Below are 18,876 nucleotides of genomic sequence, written 5' to 3' on the forward strand. Positions count from 1 at the left end.
AGAACTTTGTGTGGCAACTATAGAACAATATCAAGTGTCAAAATTGCATAATAGCAAAGGACATTTATGTTATCTTTAACTAAATGCAAGCCACTCGAAAAAGCTCAACTAAACTCACGCACCTAAACAAGTTCAAATTGAACTGCTTTTCCTAATTATAATATTTTAAAAGTGAATTGGTCCATAATGAAAAGGTATGTAAAACAATAAATAATTTAGTTGATAATATTTAGTATCAGACATATCATCAAACTACGAATTTTTTTTATATGTGTGCTGTTGGCAAATGTGATATAAATGATACATTGTACGATATGACATATATTTATACAGCAGATAATAAAGTGTTTTACAACAAAATATTATTGGTCATCATATAATTGTCCGTACTCCATTACTTAAAGCTTCATCACTATGTCCTTTAAAAGCTAAACAAAATTTAAAAATCCACATGATACACTTCTATTGTTTTTCTTGACATTTTAAATTACATATGGAAAATGTATTGCCCATTGGAGACTAATCCACTTTCAGGACTACAAATGCCATATTTAAAAATTTGATATTAATTGAATTATTTAATGTCTGCTTCGTAAAGAAGAAGCTTTAAGAGATGTAAATATTTTTTCTGTCGCTTGTTCGCCTTGCTTAATGTGTTAAAACTAATTTGACAAGCTTCTGAAAAGTGCATGATTCCTACGATATACTTACTTATTTTCATTTTAACACTATTTGATGACATATACTATCTTTGCTTGCTATTTTTGTTTCTCCGATTTATTTAAGTGCCTGCTTTGTCTACTTAATGGAAGATAATTTATTTCTATATTGTTTCTCAATAGGAAGTTGTTTGTATTTTTTTGGAGGCCTCATTTATCAATTTATTTCTTGACATTTTCAGACAGAGATTTTTTTTTTAAAACTGATGTTCATTATTACCTAGGGCTTCTTGTTTGTTGGTTATTTCTCACTGTAGATCAACACGTCATGTTGGCCTACATTCTCATGCCATGCCAACAATCATTGTATGTTAATTGCTATGTTTAAATTAAAGGCTTAAAATGTTCCGAAAATAACTTATATCTGAAAAGGTATGTCACTTTATATGAAGAATAAATGGTATGTTGCCAGATGAACAAGAAGAACAGTAAATCATATATTCTTTATAGCAAAAAGCAATTTCTTCCATGGATAAATTATTTATATATATGTAGTGAAAAATTATTAAACAAACTCATCAACGTGAATTTCGTAACAGAAAAAGAAATAAAGATAAATATTCAAAACAGGCGTAAGTGCCTTTGTCTTTCAGAACAAAAATCAAGATTTGAAAATTGATCAAGGAAAATGTTATTTTGCATATCCAAAATCAATCAACTTGTCAACTAAAATAATTTTTAATTCTATAACCAGTTAATTTTAAATTTACAATTTTCCTTTACAAGAAAATTTTAAGGGCATTGTATGAAGTAACGATATTTTGAAGTGACCGAAAAGCAATTTCAACATGAAGTTAAATAATCCAGAAGCTTGAAGAGTACTGTATTTTGAAGGGAGAGAAGCACATTCATGTGCTAAACGCTGAATTTTAAATTTTATCGTTTATTTATGAAAAAAAAATCATGTTCTTTTTGTTTGGTAAAAAACAACTATTTCATGAAAATTTCAAACTTTTTGTCAATGAAATACGACTCTTTGAAAACAGGGTTATCTTTAATAGCACGTGTTTTTTTTGCCAGGAGTTTCGTCTGACATTTTTCAAATAAAAATGTATCCACTTAGAAACTCCGTTGATAGAACTGCGGTAGCAAACGAAAAAATTGCACGATAATTGCATCGTTTACTTCTATGTTAAACATTACATGTTTATTTAAATCTCATCCTTTTGGCAATATGATCTAAACATCTATTATGCATGCACTTTATTTTGTTGAAACCAATATAAATCTTAGGATAATATGTACGAAAAGTTCTAAATTTTATAATTAAAGAGAACATTTACAAAGAAAGTCGACACAATTATTGCTTGTTATGTTCTAACTGTCTTGTCCATAACTTTCAATAACCCCTGAGACTGTTAACATACAATATGAGTTTAAAGAACAACACTTGAAAGTAACGATCACAGAAATACTAACCCTCACATTATTAAGTCAAATGAGACCACAGGCGCCCAGTGGGACACCGCACAAGGTCTTATTGGAGCACTGCACAAACTTAGTTTAAATGGCAAACTTAAAGAACTACCGCAACAGTTTATTGTTTTATCATTATGTGTCACATATGCAGCTATTTATAAACTAATAAAAGCTTGAATTTCATGACTATAAACCTATAGCCTCAGGCGGTGTATTAATAGAAAATGCTACTCTGTATTTAATGATGTAAACTCTCAGAAAGAAAAGTTAATGTGCATTAACTGCAATCTTTGATTGCACATGTGTTACACCTGGTAAACCGACTACTTCTAATCAGAAGTTTTATGTAAACCATGCATTAATTAGAGAGTCAATTTTTTTGTTTTCTTTTTCTCCAACTGGTGTCTTACCAGTGTCAATAAAATAGAGGAAACGGAATCCATAAATAAAGTCCACATGGCAAAAATGAAAATGTTGCAAGTTCGTTTTGATTGAGCCTGTTCATGGACGGTAGTGATAATCGAAAGCTACTGTCAACGCCCCTCCCGCTAGCACCGGCTTAAGCAAAATTCAACATTTCACATGGACCGGTTAAGTTTTTGATTTTGAAACATCCGCAGATGTGTTCATAAATAAAGATTATAGATATATTCTACATGAATAAGATCCGTATCGGATGATATAACATTATGTAAGGCATTATATAATAAACATCCATGATTTTTCTGCTGAAGGAATTGCGATATTTCTTAATCAAATAAACGATTAAACTTTGCAATGCAACAGATTAACCAAATGTGTTTATAGGTATAATTTTGCTTCAGCTAATTAGAAAAAAACATTTATTTGCTCCTGCAGATGAATGTCTTTTCGGATAACATTGTTTCACGGTTAATAAAGATAACAAATTATGTAATTGGCTAAGATCTCAAGCATAGAATGTTTTTAAATTATATACTAAAAGATAAGCGCTATTCCATCTGTAAAACAAATGAAAAATTCATTGCCAAATGATTCAATTACAAAAGAAGTAACTGATTATGTAATACATCTTATAGCTTGTTCTTTGGATGAGACTCAATTTCAACTTACTTATGTATTTGTAGCACTTATTGCCCCCTATTTGATAAAGTCAACTAGTATAATAGAACAGAACTGAACAGATTTTATTATTCAATATGACTTGAACATAAAAGTTCCTGGTCATTACACAAATATACAGCATACATTAAATACAACGAGAGTATAGAAACAAACATACAATTTTAACATTTAGTATTACATTATTCATATTTTCCTTTCTGATACTAAAAGATTTATTACTAAATATTGCTAACTTAATCAAAGTATTTGTATTACATTTATTTAACAGACCATACTAGTATGCCTCTAGTAGTAACGTGGTATACATGTATAATACAATTTACAATAGAGTATAAAAATTATAAAAAGGATCCATATATTATACAAGGTTTTCCTCCTATTCAAATTAAGCTTTTATTTGATATATCAATAACGTACGTTCAAGTTTCAAATGTTCTGTTTTTGTTTGGCTTTACGGCGCACGGGTCGATTTAGGCCAATTTTAATAGTCTGCCGTTCCAAATATTCTGGAACACTATATCGTGCAATAAGTGCTTTGAACTGTACTGAAAGTACAACCGACTTTATTCTTAAAGTTGCTTAACAACTTAATTTGAAATTTTCTGATGTAACCAAATTGGATAAACGCACAATAATAATTATGTTTGTTTCAAAGCAATTTTAAATGTACTTTTATATAAAGTTTATTTGCACTTTTAAAATAATAGGCGAAAAAGTGCATATATATGTAAAAAGTGAGATCAAATATCAACAAGGCAAAGTGACGTTTACAGAATGTACCCTCCGATAAAATTCAGTCATAAATGAAAACCGGAAAGGCACTCGGTAAGGCATCCGAAAAGGACTAAACGTACACGCGCGTGCCAATGAAATGATAATGCTCATGTCTTTAAAAAAAGGGGCAATTTCACTAGTACATTCTATAATTATTCCCCTTTCCTAAAATAAATATATATTAAAGCCTGAATCATAAAATATGATAACATGATTACATTTCTAAAACTAGACAAAACTGCTGCTTTCAATTGATATATGTTAGATTCCTCGATTATCAAAAATAGATTGCTTCCACTGTGAGATAATGTTGCCTTTGAGTGACGGATCAAATTATCTAAGAGAATAAACCTATTACAAAAAACGCTGTTATTTTGGTTCGAAACAACCTATCAGACCTGATGTGATATATTTACGTCTGATGAATTACTCATTCCGACTTCTTATCATGAATTAATTGTACTACGGTAAAAAAACGAGACTTGACTTGACTTGACTTGACAAAAAATAGTTTCTTTCTGGTTCAAAGATTATAAAAGACTGGTTGAATGTCTTTTATTTTTGTATTTGATCGACTGACCTATTTTTTCTGTCTGAAACCTTTGCACGTGTGCTTTCTGTTTCGTTCGTTCGTTCGTCGGGTACCTTATATTTTAGTGAAAGTTTCTTGGTTTCATTGAATTTGTTCATTACCTTTACTAGTTTGTTCTATGGTTGCAACTGTGGTATAAGTAGCACAGTCTAGTAAAGATATGAATAAAATCTGCATGCGCAATTGATGATAAATTTTCTAATCTTCATTCGATGATGTCATTATTGTTACGCTGTCATTCCATATGAAAATACATTTTGTATAAAGTTTGTAAAACTATCTTAAACTGTCATAAACATTTCATAATATAGACTTGTTTTTACTCCCTCAAATTCATGGAGGCCTGTAGCTTTAAAACATTACTAAAGGCTTATTGTTTGACGGTACAGACTTTAGAAACAGCAAGATAGATCTACCTTAGCCTACTTTCTACTGCTTTGTCAGCAGGGTATACGTTGCACGTAATTACTGCTCAATAAACTTTTCTCAAACCTTACTTTTATCTGTTAAAAAAGGTCTATCAATTACCGGATGTGTATAAATCATTCAGCAGGCATTCAGCAAAGATGAATTCTTGAGCAGTTAAGCATACATCCTTTTCAGCACGAAGTTATTAACTTTGTTAGAGGTTACCATGACATTGAGGCAGGAATAACTGTTTTCATACCAAACCGACAAAGCATCTATTAACATATGTGCATTTGTTGTCGCTGACGTAACAAGTGTGCGAATAAGCTTTTTTCTTAGATAATTGATTTCCAACGTTTATTTTTTGTCAACGATAAAGCATTTATAAACGTTTTGTAAGCTCTTTTTAGTATGCACTTATTTTGAAATCCCCCCCCCCCCAGAAAATGATGAATGGTTTTGTCCAGAATGCAATTTGGACAAATCTACTCGAGACATTTTTAGTGGTAAGGGTTACAATATTATATAGTCTAAAATAAACTAAATATTTCCGTTTAAGTAAGTAGATTTCAATGTCCCGAATAATGTCCTCTCTATGAATTGTTAAATGATTAAGAAAAACAACAACAACATTTATTTTCAAGACGATATCGATAACATCAAATGATGAAAACATCCTTGTACTTTCTCCTATACAGTGCAAATATATCATTCAAAGATGAGCATATTCTTAGAAAGCATGTTTTTTTCCGCCGTAATTGTTTTCGCTATCTGCTGATACTGCAATTACGTAAGAATTCATGATTGCATAAACAGACTCCGTTTCTTTTCGATATCATCTTGCGTTGTTTGACACCCTCTAGTATCAATATTTACTCATCTTCTATGAGGCTTGCTCAGTTATTAAAAACACATTTTCCGATTTATCTCATCGACTGTTGATAATGATTATTTCGACAATGTTTTAAACCTCGTCTTAGGTTTATTTGTTATATATCTCCGTGAAGGATATAATATGAGTCATCAATATCATTTCGGAAGCAGACGACAAAAAAATTATTTTCATATAAACAGATTTTGCTACATTATTGTATCTTTCTAGATAAAATCTCAATCTATAGAGAAGCTTTAAATAGATTTTATATTTAACAAAACGTATTAAACTTTATTTCATTTTTTCCCAGGTTGTAAATACAAATAGAATCTGCATTTTCTTAAGTACATTTAAATCAATGAAAATGTCGGTAAAAGTGCTTAATTTTATATATTTACATTACATTTATGTTAGGATAAACATGTCTGTTCTTCAAGAAACAAAGATCAAAACCGACAATTTATATATAAAGTTCAAATACCGAACTGGAGTCAAACAGTTTTGCACTGTTGAGAATGCAAAGGTGAAGGTCATATTTGTATCAGCGGCAAGTATATCGTCTGGTTTATGTGAAAACAGCATGGATTTTCCCTGGACACTGTTGTTTTATAAGAAAAATATCACAATTAAATTGCCCTAACACTTTGAAAGTAATAGAAAAAATGGTTCTGTTTATTTTTGTATAAGAGCTATACTTCTTAGACAGTCTGCGAAATAATCTCAAGATGTGTAAAATATAGAGGACTCTACACTAATAAAATATTCTTTTTATAACTTACCTAAAATAAAAACTGTTTAAAGAGAAATAAAACCATTTTTCATTTTCGCGCCTAAAGTATAACGCTATAACATTAAACGCGTTTTTACGCTATGTTTATATAACGCAAATGACATCAAAATATATGCATGGCCGTGCAATGCCATTTTTAATGGAGTCGCAAAAGAGGCATGGGTATGTGATAAAATGAAAAAAGGATACGTTCACAATTTTTCTAAGAAAAAAATATGTTTTCCAGAATTTTACGCAAAAGGTAAGATCTTAAGAATAATACACATATTATTCAAACTTTCAACAATTAATCTTGCATATTCAATACACAATTATATATACTGAGAGATCATACTGACGTAATCCTTAGTCTGATGACGGTCACTTATTCTAATAATTCGATCAGTGCCCAGATCAAAATATTTACCTTGGTAACGACAACAAGAATATGTCACACATTAAAATAACAAAGACTTAATGAAAGAAACAAAAACAAATTGTCCAAATGTAAAGAAACTTAAGTTTCTAAACATTTGTCCAACTTGTAAGCAAAAACTTTAACATCAGGTTCATGATTGCAGACAATCTTGCGCATCAATGATACATTACGTTACATCTCCTAGACAGGGAATCGAATTTAAATCAACAACAGACAGAGATTTAACATCAGAAAAACGAGTATCTGCTAAAAAACAACTACAGAATTTTATGTATTACACCAAATATTATAGAAGGAAAGAAACATACCTTTCAAACGAAGAATTATTCTTTGGATTCAGAAAAAAAACACAGATCCGCTAATAAAAGAACTTTGCTCAATAAGAACTTTTGAAATGAATGAGCTTGCTGTGAGTATTGCCTTCAGTGGTGCACGCACTCCAAACCACAGGAATGCTGTTACAAAAAACATCATATGCAGGCGACACCTACATAGGTTCAGTTTCTCAAGAGCTCTTCACAATGGGCACATGTGTTAAAGTGTCTTTGTTCTTTAAAGACTGAATGAATCAAAGATATAATATTTGATTTCAATAATATATGAATTAAGTAGTAAGATATTTTTGTCGCAATACCATCTCGTGCCAAAAGCACTACTTGAAGATGCACAAAAGTTTAGAGCGGTATGTGTCTTTTATTAGGGTCATAATCGTTAAAAAAAACAATAAGCCTTTTATTGCAAAAATGCTACCAAACTCATAACATGGTCAGAGAATGGGATACAATGCTTGGTCAGAGTGTTTGTATCTTGTATATTTAAACATTTATTTTTCGCCATCTTGGCACATGTATTTTATTTCATCTAAACGAAATGAAAATATTTCGTTTAAAAGAATCCATATTTTATTTTAACGAAATAATTATAATTGATTTTATAGTTGTTGTTTGTTTTTTTAAATTATTAATCAAATAAAAAAGTTGATACAGATGTGAGATCCTACCATTTCATAATCTTATTGATTGATAGAAAGATAATTCATTACACACGACTCAAACATTTGAGGCGTGCATTTTACGGTGTAAGTGCCCCTTTGTCCGTTTTAAGTGGACACTTGACATAAACGTAATACGAGATGGACGTACTAGTTTTTTGTACTTGTAATAGTTAGGTTATTCATTATTCAGATTATTTCAAAATGCACTTCATTGATTCATTGAAGACAAAGTATATTCCCAAAATAATAATGAGCTACATATCAGAGTTGACGTTAGTTTAAGATTTACTAAGGGAATTTTAAAGGCACATGATTTTATTGGTGTAGTTCATAAAAGTATTTTTTTAAAAAAAGCAAAATGTAAACAAAGTAGTATTTTCACTTCCATATAAAATACTAATTCACTATAATTATGGTGTTTTGAGAATTTCTATTTCTTTTCACAGATGATGTAAGTTGTTTTGGTATAAATAAAAGTTTTTCAATTAGCATTACCCAATTCAAAAATGTGAGTAAATAAAGAATTTCTAACCAAAAGAAGAACATGGCATAAATTAATACTTACATTTTTTTCACAATACGATTTTATTCGAACTACCAAAGCTCAAAACCATAATATCGCAGGATTTTATTCATATCTTAAAATATTTTCTATCTAAAATGCTTTATTTGAATTAATTTGAAAATATCCAAAAATAAATTTTTATTACCTAATTTCAACAAGTTATCTCATATATTTAATGCATGTCAGAGTCAATTTTATTTACTTTATTGTCAAAAGGGTCACACAAATCAAATATAATCTAAATCTAGGTGTGCTTTTAAACATGACATTATTTGTTAATCACTTAAAAACATGTCATTTTTATGTGAAAAAAATAATCGAAAAAAACGCCTAATTGTATTGATAAGTTTTTCTAACCTTGCACGATATGTCACAACAGTAAAATGTGACATAGACCGTGTCACGTTACAACATACTTGTGAGATCTCATATCACCCAAGCTGTCAGAGTACGTGTTACTATCCGATAAAAAATCGGATTCATTTTGTTTTCATTAATGCGCCTTAAATAGCCACACCAGACATAAACACTTTACGCGTAGGATCAGTTACTTTTCTACTCCTCATCTGAAAATGTATCACTTTAATAGGTAACTTTAAACACCTAGCTTCATTTGTTTCTTTTCTCCAGACCTACAGTCGTCAGATGATTAAAGTAGTTTTATAAGGGTTATTATTTGCTTATACATGCATATTATTACTAATGAATCTTTATACATTGTTTCGATGATTTACTAATGACATGTTTATATGTTATGTTATTTTTTCAAGGAAGGAAAAATAATATTATTGGTGTTACGTTGTATCATCTTTATACTGAATGTTGTTATGTTGTTTGATATTAATGCTGAGTGGTGTTACGTTGTATCATCTTAATGTTGAATGATGTTAGGTTGTTTCATATAAATGCTGAGTGGTGTTACGTTGTATCATTTTAATGCTGAATGGTGTCACGTTGTATCATCTGAATGCTGAGTGGTGTTACGTTGTATCATATTAATGCTGAATGGTGTTACGTTGTTTCATATTAATGCTGAGTGGTGTTACGTTGTATCATATTAATGCTGAGTGGTGGTACGTTGTATCATATTAATGCTGAATGGTGTAACGTTGTATCATATTAATGCTGAGTGGTGTTACGTTGTATCATATTAATGCTGAGTGGTGTTACGTTGTATCATATTAATGCTCTGTGGTGTCGCGTTGAATTACATTGATGCTGTATCGTATAACGCTGTATTATCTTAATTCTAAATGATGTTTCGTCGTATCTTTTTAGTACTGAGTGGTGTTACGTTGTATCATCTGAATCGATGTATCATATTAATGCTGAATGGTGTTACGTTGTATCATATTAATGCTGAGTGGTGTTACGTTGTATCATATTAATGCTGAGTGATGTTACGTTGTATCATATTAATGCTGAATGGTGTTACGTTGTATCATATCAATGCTGAGTGGTGTAGTGTTGTATCATATTAATGCTGAGTGGTGTTACGTTGTATCATATTAATGCTGAGTGGTGTTAAATTGTATCATATAACTGCCGAGTAGTGATACGTTGTATCATATTAATTCCGAGTGGTGTTACGTTGTATCATATTAATGCTGAGTGATGTTACGTTGTATCATATTAATGCTGAGTGGTGTTACGTTGTATCATATTAATGCTGAGTGGTGGTACGTTGTATCATATTAATGCTGAATGGTGTGACGTGGAATCATATTAATGCTTAGTGTGTTACGTTGTATCATCTGAATTCTGAGTGTAACGTTATATAATATGAATTCTGAGTGATGTTACGTTGTATCTCTTAATACTGTTTGTTGTTATCATATTCATGTTGTTTGTTGTTATCACCTTAAGGCTGTTAGGTGTTATCATTATAATGCTTGCAAATATATAAGACCACATATGTGAATAAATTATCGCATTTTTCTTCCCAAAATATATACAAAATAACGCATTTTCTTCAGACTTTCCTGAATACTTATCTTCTGTTAAAGATATTAATATATAACTCTTTGAGCCTCTGATTCACATTATGTCTTAAGTTCTTTCAATGATATTAATATAAAGAAGATATCAAAGAAGATACCACAAGTTTGTTTTATATATTATATCTATCTATTCACCAGAAATGAATCATTTTTATCGCAAAGAATGCTTACAAAATCTGACATAATATGAAAATGCTAAGAGGGGGTTAGTGTAGGAATAATTATATCCTTGATTCTAATTTGATACTTTAAGTTACAAGTTAAATGTTTGCTCTGACATAGCATTTTTACCTTAAAAAATCTAAGATAACTTTTCTCGAGCTAATGTTTACAGGAAAAGCAGTATTAGTTTTGATTCCGATAATATCTTTCTTTTAGTAATAATATTCGTTTTCAAATATTGAAAAAAATCCAATCAGGATTTTTACAGGAAATGCAGTATTATTTTTGATTCAGATGATCGTTATCTTCATTTTCAAATATAATATATCGTAGAATTTCAAATAAGCTATGGTGGTCTTTATGTATTTATGTCAATTTATTCTGCATTTAGACTATTTAACAATTTGATACATCATCTATTCAAGGTCTGAAATTCAGAGAGAAACTTTATACTTGTCTCGTTTCGACAAATGTCTCATTCATGAAAAAAGGGACCTTTCATTAAATTTGTAGCAACGTATATCATTATGCAGCTAGGTAGCTTTTGTGTGAAATCTGGCAAAAACTGAAAGGTAATTGGGCATGTCAATTTATCTTCTAACCACACGCAATTGTAAGATTTGAAACAGATTAAATTGAAAATCACGCAAGAGTCCAATACGATATTTTAACTTCTCTTTTAAAAGAGGGAGGTAGTCGAATATTTTAGGAAAATGTACTACCCTTACTCACCGGTTTCATGAAGTATTGTCGTTCTTATCAACTTTCTACAGTTCTCGAGTAAAATTTTGTCACGTGCAGTTGTGACGTCATTATTTGATAAGAAAAATTCAATATGGCGGCTCGCATACAAGATAATAATAGATTATGTGCAAACCACCAGTTTATTAACTTTTAATCTGCTGGCATTGAAAGTGATTGTTTAAAAATCTTGAGTGAACTGTCGGGCATTCATTAGTTTAAGGACAATTTGGTCTATGGATACAGCTTATTAATCAGGTCTAACTATTTGAAAAACCCTGTTTAAATGCATGATCACCTTAAAACATCAGATAAAGTGCCTTACGTTAAAGTATAAAGAAAATCCATCAATTTATTATATAAAATACGCACACATTAATTATATTATTTTATTTCATTTAATTTCAAATTTCTTCAAAATACGGTTTTTGGTACGGTATTGTTATCCTTACAATATAGGACACTTACGGAAAACAAGGCTCAAACTTTATATCCATTTATCTGCCGCTTATTAACAACAAAAATCACTGGAACATAGAATATTATATTTCTTTACCTCCCACACTCAACAAAGTTCAACGACCTTGATAATATTTTTCATACTAATATAAAACCATTATCCTCCCTACAGGAAGCATATAAAATAAATTCTTTTTCTGGTAAATAATCGCAACTTTTCGGACCTTTCCGACAATCTTCGGATAAAAGAATTATTGAATAATTGACGGGATGTTCCGAATGTTTGATTATTATAATCTATATATAAACGCTATCGAGGCGTTCCCTCTGATGAACTCATTTGAGGTTTAATAATAGCCTTCTGTTCACTGTAAATCACAAATTCATTGCAAACATAAAGATAACTTGATAAATATTATTTTGTAAAAGCGTCGCGTCAAGTATTTTTTCTTATTTTTAATGATAGATTGATTGATTATCTACCATTTATTTCTTTGAAGTATCTTTAAATTTATGATGGGTATAGAAAACTAAACAAAAAAGATTGTTACTGAAAAAAATGAAAAGGTTTTAACTAGGGAATCCACCCTCCAAAAAAGATCAATGTATAATGTTATGCAACAGTTATTTGCGACTTTTGCTTACATACATCCGAAAAGGAGCCCGAACTGAAAAAAAAAAACAAAGACACCACAAAGGCACGGACTGTTGGAAAGGTTTAATAGTAATAGCCCCGCAAAATCCCCGACGTTAAAGTCACTCTCGCTTTTTTACACGAGCAAAAACGCGTGAGGCGATTCGGGGACAGGCGGAAGGTAAAATCTGGGTCATCGACCCCCTCTCAAAATCCATACACTGGGCCAGGTTTTCAAACGATTGATAATTTTTATACAATAAACACATTTGCTATTAATAAGTGAATGTGTATGTCCTTCATCTCCTTCAACAAGCATTCAGTAAAAAGCAACTGTTCGAGGTAGCTTATACTATCAGTAAGAATATTGCCAATTTATATTTGTTCCGCTTCATTACAATATACCTTCTCAGAAACACTGACAGAGAAACATTCCTTAGAAACGGTCCTATCCCCTTAATAACAAACATCTACAAGAATTTACTATTAGTAAATTTTTTGACACTACTTGTCTTAGATCCAACAAGCAAACATAAAGTTACATTTTCAGCATTGAACTTTATACATATCCCCATATTAAAATGTCATTAATACCACCTTCTATACATAGAAGAATGCAATATCATTTTCAAACTTTTTAAGTGTATAGATTAATATATAACGCTTACTCACTGTAGTGATATTAATGACATAATTGTATATGTATAAACCTTGCGTTTTGTTACATAATTTAGCATGACAGCAAAGTCTGAAACATCTAATTTAAGGAGGGGACTCGATATAAGGCAAGTTCCTTTACTGGAAGAAGTTTTTTATGATTTCAAAAGACAAAAAAAGACCTGTCTTTTGTTTTCTTACCTTTGTGTTTGTATCTTAAAGGCATATTATGCTTCAGGAATAAATAAATATTTACTACTTAAGAAAGGGCAAAGATGCATTTTGTAATGTTCAAATAATGGATTTAGAGAATGTTAGATGCTTATTACCTGAAGAAAGTAGCGATAAATGTTAAACAGTATGTCATTAAAGAAGCAAATTTAAACAAGATAGTATTTTGACTTCCATATAAAATACTTAGTCATTATAACTGTACTTATTGCAAAAAGCAACACAAAGATGGTTCATGTAATTGGCCAATGAGTAACTTTTTGGATATTATAAAAGTAAACCAAGATTAAAAAATCTTTTGAGAAATAAAAGCATTCCTGAGACATAATGGACCTTTAAAAGACATTCGGTTTCTCCAGCAAGAGTGTCTAAATTCATGTATATATCAGAATTTCGTTTTTTGACATAACCACTTGATAATACAAAATAAATATTACAATATAAATGACTTACCTAAATATGCAGCAATGAGTGGGTAAAACGCATCATATGAAAATAGAAAGAATTACATGTTAGTAAGACGTCAAATATTCCCTTTTTTCGGGTAAAGATAAATGTTATTTTACCTCATAAAATGCAAACCATCTGTCATCTGATTTCAAACAACTAATGGCACCCATTTTCAATTTAACAAAGTTTCAATTTATGGTAAAAACATAATTATAAGAAAAAATCATACATTTTAACGGTCTCTTGGGAAAATTTGCTGCACTATTATCTTTAATAATAGCTTATCTATCTTATAATAGCTAAGCCACTTCTTACTTTTATCCGTTTTCCTGCTAGTACCGAATGTGATTGAATTTATCCAAGCCTCATTTGATTGGAAAATCATAACGAGTAAAATTTAGCCCTATAAACTTTGTCTAATGTTAGCGTGCTTTATAATCGTCAAAGTCATTTTGTATTTTAAATCTAATTTGTCAGTTTGATGCAGGCTCTTTATAATGAATTTTTTAACAATATCAATTCATTATTTTAAAATTTACATAAAAATTAATATTAGAGCCTTTTATTATTACATCATTTGTAATATCAAATCATATATGTTGACTGCGACAAAAATTGACGATTTGCTAAAAAGGTTGGGCTATTTATGTTATCGTGTTAAAAACACATTAAATATCACATAAATCACTGTCGTAGTGGTTTTTTACGTTGATATTTGCGTAAGGTATCTATATCAGAAGATGGGTATTCGACTGAAACATGATTATGCTTTACCACTGGGAGGTGTCGCCGTGTTGGTCCGAGCCTACTCTTTCAGCGGTGTGATATATGGTCATAAGGATATATTTTTTTAAATTCACAGTTTTATTAGGAATCCTCTGATAACGTTGTGGTAAATAAGCAAATAAAATACCTACATTCTTTTAACAAGTAAATATAAAACTTGAATTTAGGCTTAGTTTTCCAGTTGTTTTGTAAGTGTTGAGTTCGAGCCGTTATAGGGTCAATGACATGGTAATAGGCATGACTATGACACTAGTACGAGTTGGTAAAATTTACCTCCCACAACCCCCACCCCAACGACGGATCGAGCAAACGCAAGAAAAACAACGGAAAGTGGCAAAAGCAAGAGAGCTAAAAGTTTTCTTCTTCTTTACAATCAAAGTTACATAAATCAACTAACTATTTTAAATTAAAATTAATTACATTTCTCGACTGATTATGACATAAAACAAAACACAATATTTTGTTTGTATAGAAAAGGATTTTATGTTAAACTTAATGTATTCCGACTTTGCACTTTATATGCAGTTTATGATTTATATCATAACTGTTTACTTGACAAGGAAATATCCCCGTAAAGTATTTATTTAATGATAGAATGTAATTATGCAGACAGGAGGCGGTAATCGCAATCAATTTAGAAAACCAAGGCGAAGCGTCGGAAATCATCACGTATATGTCCTCATTTTTCCCTCATGCATATATTTTAGCATTAATGCATATATTTTAACATTATCAATGAAACATACATTCTACAACGTCGTCTGCTTGTTGGTTTTGATAATAAAAGGAGGCATCCTTTTTTACAATATATCGATGAAATATTTCCCGCTGTAACGTTAGAGACATCGCCTAAAAATGAAGTTAGATGAAAACGCGTAAACACGGAACCACAAAAATACGCTGAAGTATACGCGAAAGATTGATGACGTAATTGCGAAAGTACGATGACGAAAACAATGAAACATAATGACGAAAACACGAAAATAAAAATTATAGAATTTCGTACTTTTGCAGTTTTAATCTTCGTTCTTCCTTTGTATGTGTATCGTGTTTTGGGCGTTTTAAATTACATGTACTGCAATTATATGCAATGACCGTAAAGAAACGCTATCCGATTTGAAGCAATCCTTTGCTAGTTCATAAATTTGGCAGCTGAAAGTATAACGTATGCATGATTGTTTGTCACTTCTTTAGCTGCACATCTCTTACATTGCCACCCTTAGCGCTCACGATGTTAAAGAAGACAATGTAAGCAGACGACAACCTGACATGTATGGGCTGACATCTATTTGTCAAATTACCATAACAAACAATAAGTAATTTATTTTCTTTATGTCAGTTAACATATCATCCAAAGGTGTTAAATTATACCAGGTTACATAACATGTGTTTAAAAATAAAATTTAATTTCCTACCAGAAAAAAAACTACAATGTTGTTTAACTTTCAAAGTATTCAAGTACTAGTGTTTTCCGTTCACTGTACTTTTAAGTTGGACTTTTGTCAACCTTGTGTTGCACAAATACGGTTGTACTAATAATTATTTTGAGTTATTGACCTAATGTTTATATTGTAAACTACCTAATGCAATCTCAATTGTTTAAATATGGTTTACACTTTTTCCAATGGGTCTCGTTCCAACACATTCAATCAGGCAGCCATAGATGTCACATAGAGTACATGCGCATGCGTTAAGAGATGCTGAATTTCTTTATAAAACGTATATTTAATTTACATACTTTACTTTAGTTCGACCTGTGTAGGAAGCTATAAGCTTATAGACACACTCTCAAATCCACTCCTGAATCGAAACCAGACCCAAGTAATGTGTGTAAAGTGTCATTTTCAAGGAACAAAAATGCCTTGCCGCTGTACATGTAGGGGTTTGAACCCACGCGGCCAGCGATCCTTAGATTGAAAGTCCGACGTGTTCGTTACTACTAACGTGTTTTAGATTCTACCGCTTTGAAACACGAGAGTTGATATCAAATATACATTTTCATTACGCTTAAAATGACGACAAATTGTGTGTTAAAATATATAATGATTTACTTTGATAAAAAATAGAGAATAATTATAATGCAGAAACGAGAATGCAAATAAAAAACTAAAAAGATGCTTTACAAATATTTTCACGCGCATTAATTTTCGAACTTGAACAACTTAATAGATTAAACATTTTTATCGCGTATTAAACATATTAATTACCTTTTTTGACGACAACATTCTACTTTACGACATCTTAAGTGACGCTTACCGTGGTGTGTAGGATGTCGCAAAAGATACGGTTTCAGGTAATTGGAATGTTAAATACCATTTTAGTGACATCGGTAAGGAGCCTGTACAAATCTGTTTAGAATTTATGACATTTTTTTCAGCTACTTCTTGCATGAAACTTGAGGGTTTTTTTTAAAACAAGATTTACTACAAACTTTGATATTAACAAGATAATTTTATTCTGCATTAAAGTAAAATTTAACGTGTTAGTTTGAATCGCTGCACTGTTGCGAAAAAAATGCTTTGTAATATACATGCGTAATATGTCGGTATTATTTTAACCAAGTAGAGAGAGGTATATTTTGAATAGAAATATCTATATTCAAATTAGAAAAATGTTTTAAATAAATTAAATGCCTTTTTTAAACTAATAAATCCGTATACATCTTTTCTACAATCTGGTAATAAATGATTTACAAACGATTTAATGTATTGTTAAAATATTGTTAGAAACGAAATGATAATTGAGCCATATTTCAGGCACGAAAGTTCAGAAATCAGGCATGATATAAGAGGCATTTTTCAGACATACTATTTGAGGCATATTTAAGGCATGATAATGACACATATTTCAGTAATAACATTTGATGTATATTTGCATGATATCTCAGACATACGTCAGGCATGATTTGAGGCATATTTCAGGCATGATAACTCTGATAACTCAGGCATAGCTCAGGCATGTTTCTGGAATGATATTTGAGGCATGTATTCGACATGATAGCCCATGTATATTCCAGGCATAATATTTCAGACATATTTCAGTTATGGCACCTCGGACATATTCCAGGCATGATATCTAAGGCATTCTTCAGGCATGATATTTTAGGCCTATTCCAAGCATATGATATTTAAGACATTTTTCAGGCGAGCTATTTAAAGAATCGTGATACTTCATTATATTTTGCTTCTTTTTACGTATTACTATAAATTGTATGCCATTTTGGTAACGTATTACTCTAAATAGTATGCCATTTTGTAACATGTTACTCTAAATCATATGCCAGTTTTAACGTATTACTCTAAATAATATGCCATTTTGTAAGGTATTACTCTAGATAGTATGTCATTTTTGTAACATGTTACTCTAAATCATATGCCAGTTTTAACGTATTACTCTAAATAATATGCCATTTTGTAAGGTATTACTCTAGATAGTATGTCATTTTTGTAACATGTTACTCTAAATCATATGCCAGTTTTAACGTATTACTCTAAATAATGTGCCATTTTTAACGTATTACTCTAAATAATATGCCATTTTGTAAGGTATTACTCTAGATAGTATGTCATTTTTGTAACATGTTACTAAAATCATATGCCAGTTTTAACGTATTACTCTAAATAATGTGCCAGTTTTAACGTATTACTCTAAATAATATGCCATTTTGTAAGGTATTACTCTAGATAGTATGTCATTTTTGTAACATGTTACTCTAAATCATATGCCATTTTTAACGTATTACTCTAAATAGTATGTCATTTTTGTAACATGTTACTCTAAATAATATGCCAGTTTTAACGTATTACTCTAAATAATGTGCCATTTTTAACGTATTACTCTAAATAATATGCCATTTTGTAAGGTATTACTCTAGATAGTATGTCATTTTTGTAACATGTTACTCTAAATCATATGCCAGTTTTAACGTATTACTCTAAATAATGTGCCAGTTTTAACGTATTACTCTAAATAATATGCCATTTTGTAAGGTATTACTCTAGATAGTTTGTCATTTTTGTAACATGTTACTCTAAATCATATGCCATTTTTAACGTATTACTCTAAATAGTATGCCATTTTTGTAACATGTTACTCTAAA

The 18,876-nt window shown here is 30.5% G+C and overlaps 1 protein-coding gene across 29 annotated transcripts in view; it reads right to left on the reverse strand.

Annotated features, from left to right (window-relative positions):
- The window catches only part of LOC132725621 (uncharacterized), a 164,567-nt gene that overhangs the window by 123,355 nt on the left and 22,336 nt on the right, over positions 1-18,876 (reverse strand). For 2 of the 29 annotated variants that reach the window (XM_060710771.1, XM_060710766.1), the window contains exon 1: positions 7,407-7,507. The exons of 25 other annotated variants lie outside the window; for them this stretch is intronic. The gene's annotated coding sequence lies outside the window, so the exon portion shown is untranslated. Of the gene's footprint in view, positions 1-7,406; positions 7,508-18,876 lie in introns of those variants that run through there. 2 more of the 29 variants (XM_060710790.1, XM_060710795.1) reach the window with 2 other exon arrangements.

This window comes from Ruditapes philippinarum, unplaced genomic scaffold (assembly GCF_026571515.1).
Source record: "Ruditapes philippinarum isolate M1 unplaced genomic scaffold, ASM2657151v2 ctg311_1_1_1_1, whole genome shotgun sequence".
NCBI classification, from domain to species: domain Eukaryota; kingdom Metazoa; phylum Mollusca; class Bivalvia; order Venerida; family Veneridae; genus Ruditapes; species Ruditapes philippinarum.